This window comes from Oratosquilla oratoria, chromosome 12 (assembly GCF_046742065.1).
Source record: "Oratosquilla oratoria isolate Oo_2021 chromosome 12, ASM4674206v1, whole genome shotgun sequence".
NCBI lineage: Eukaryota > Metazoa > Arthropoda > Malacostraca > Stomatopoda > Squillidae > Oratosquilla > Oratosquilla oratoria.
Genome location: NC_134788.1, coordinates 14,407,563 through 14,410,062, shown reverse-complemented (window position 1 = coordinate 14,410,062; position 2,500 = coordinate 14,407,563). Strand labels below are relative to the sequence as shown.

The following is a 2,500-nucleotide window of genomic DNA, read 5'->3' as shown; positions in this document are numbered from 1 at the left end:
TCTATGCAGATGTCAAAATTATGTGTAATTAGAAAGATAAAGAAAAATAGGAATATAATGGATAATTGATTGGATGGTGAGTGAGAGAGCGGGGTAGAAAGAGAAAGAAGTTGAGGCAGAAAAGGTGCAGAATCACTGTCTATATTCGTTTGTAGCCATGTGTACTAAAAAGCTGGTGCCTGGATATAACCTCACACCTAAAAAATGACAAAACATTTGTTATATTTTCTTTATTGAATTGTAATATGTCATACAAGTAACGCATCACAAATATGCACATATTACTTGTAGATATATCAAAGAAGATTTTTTATCCCAAATAATGTATATATCATGCATTCATCACATATTACATGAGATTAGAAAGATTACAGAGATATGCTATGTCAGGGGGTTTATTCGACTCCATGTCAAGGTTGTGACTTACTTTACATCGGACAGAATGGGAGGGATTTGGACTCTAGGATGATTGAACATAGACGGTCCATCAAGTATGGACAAGAAAGCTCAACTATATTCCAACATGTTACACAATTTAACCATTGTTTAGACTGGGACAAAGCTGAGCTCATTTATAAGTCTAGATGTGAGTTCAGGAGAAAAATGGTTAAATCAACTATTTTTGAATACCAGACCAATATTACCATTCCATATGGGCCATGGTCCCCGGGCATAATTTCAGGACTTTTCATCACCAGCCTATTAAAAAGACATTTGCCTCCTGACCCCACATACGGAGTGAGCCACATACGGAGTTTCCTTTCTCTTGTCAAGGGTGCTAACTACTTATGCAACACTCACTATTCCATTTTTGTATCTCCTGAAGAGGATTGCAGTTTGCAATCGAAATATAGAGATTCCCTTTCTCCAGTCCTTTTTGCTCTAACAGAGGTTTTCACGTGATTGACAAATGTGGGATTACGTTTTTCACCTGTTATATATATACATATATATATATATATATATATATATACATGTATATGTACATATATATATGTATATATATACATATATATATATACACATATATATGTGTTCATGTGTATACATATGTACTGTATATATATATATATACATATATATACATGTATATGTACATATATATGTATATATATATTTATATATACACATATGTATGTGTACATATGTATACATATGTATGTATATATATATATATACATACATATATGCATATATATACATATGGATATATATATATGTATATATATGTATGATATGTATATGTATATACATATATATGTATATATATATGTATATATATACATATATATATATATAAGTATATATATATATATATATTGTATATGTGGGCAGATTTTCTCTTAAGCAAGTTTGGTTAAATTTAATGGCAAGATTATCATTGCAGAGTTTTTTTTTATCTGCCTTTTCTCTTTCTCTCAGAACCTTTTTCCCTTCCACGGGAAGTTGTCGTATAATGTCACCATATGACATTGTTTTGTATGTTATTTTGGGCATGGCTTTACCAAAGTGAATAACTGGCCAGAACGCGTTTTCACACTACTTAGTGCTTCATCAGTGGCTAGAGTGTGAATATCTGATTGAATGTTTGTGGTTATATACTATTAATGGTGGTCTGATATTTCATTTTGAGCCTTCTGAATGGCTAGTGGGCTGGACTGGGACTCCCTAACTATTCTACTTCCTCATTGGTCGGCTGTTGTGTGACGTCATCAGTATCGTACCTTCTTTCAAGGAGCTTAGATCTCCTTACGCTAGGAAGGGGCCTCTAAATCCATAGTTTGTATATTAAGATTGGGAGATGTTTCTTTAATAAAGAGAGCCTCGAGGATAGGTAGTCTTCTATGGTCTTGATTTATTGCCAGCACTTCTGTGTTTTCTACTAGAGTTTTTTTTTTTTGTGTGAGCAGAATGATAGTGGTTTTTGGGAGCTCCTGAAGAGAGGTGGTATGATAACCGGCGTGAGAGCTTCATTGTTGTCATGCCAATATAGTTTGAAGGTTGGGATGCACAGTTCCCAAGTTTACAGGTGTACCTATATATGACGTGAGTTCTCTGAAGGTCATTTTTACTTTGTCTTGTATTATTCTTTAGTAGCAGTTGGGATGTCTTTTTATTTTGATAATATATAATCAGTTGTACTTTAGAGTTTTCTTCTTTAGGTTTAATATTTCTTTTAATAATCTGTTGCATAATTATTTCATCTTCTATGTAGCTGTGGAGAAAAAGGACTTATAGTATATTTTAATCAGGTTTTTGGCGTTAATGTCCTGTGGGATTTTGTCTGGGTGGCTTTTGTCCTGGTGGTTTATGTCTTGGTGGTTTATGTCCAAGTACCATTTGTCTAAAGTTCTTTTTATGATAGATCGTCTATTTGTTGGCAATTTTCAGCTTTGACGAAAATATTGTCTATATATCTGCAGTAAATGTGAGTTTTTTGCAGATTTGAGAAAATTTCATTTTGGATGCTACCCATAAAAAAGTTAGCAAAAAGTACTCC

The 2,500-nt window shown here is 33.0% G+C and overlaps 1 protein-coding gene across 1 annotated transcript in view; it reads left to right on the top strand.

Moving 5' to 3' along the window:
• Nucleotides 1-2,500, top strand: part of LOC143030220 (solute carrier family 2, facilitated glucose transporter member 6-like) — a 13,153-nt gene that overhangs the window by 496 nt on the left and 10,157 nt on the right. The gene's annotated exons all lie outside the window — the stretch shown is intronic.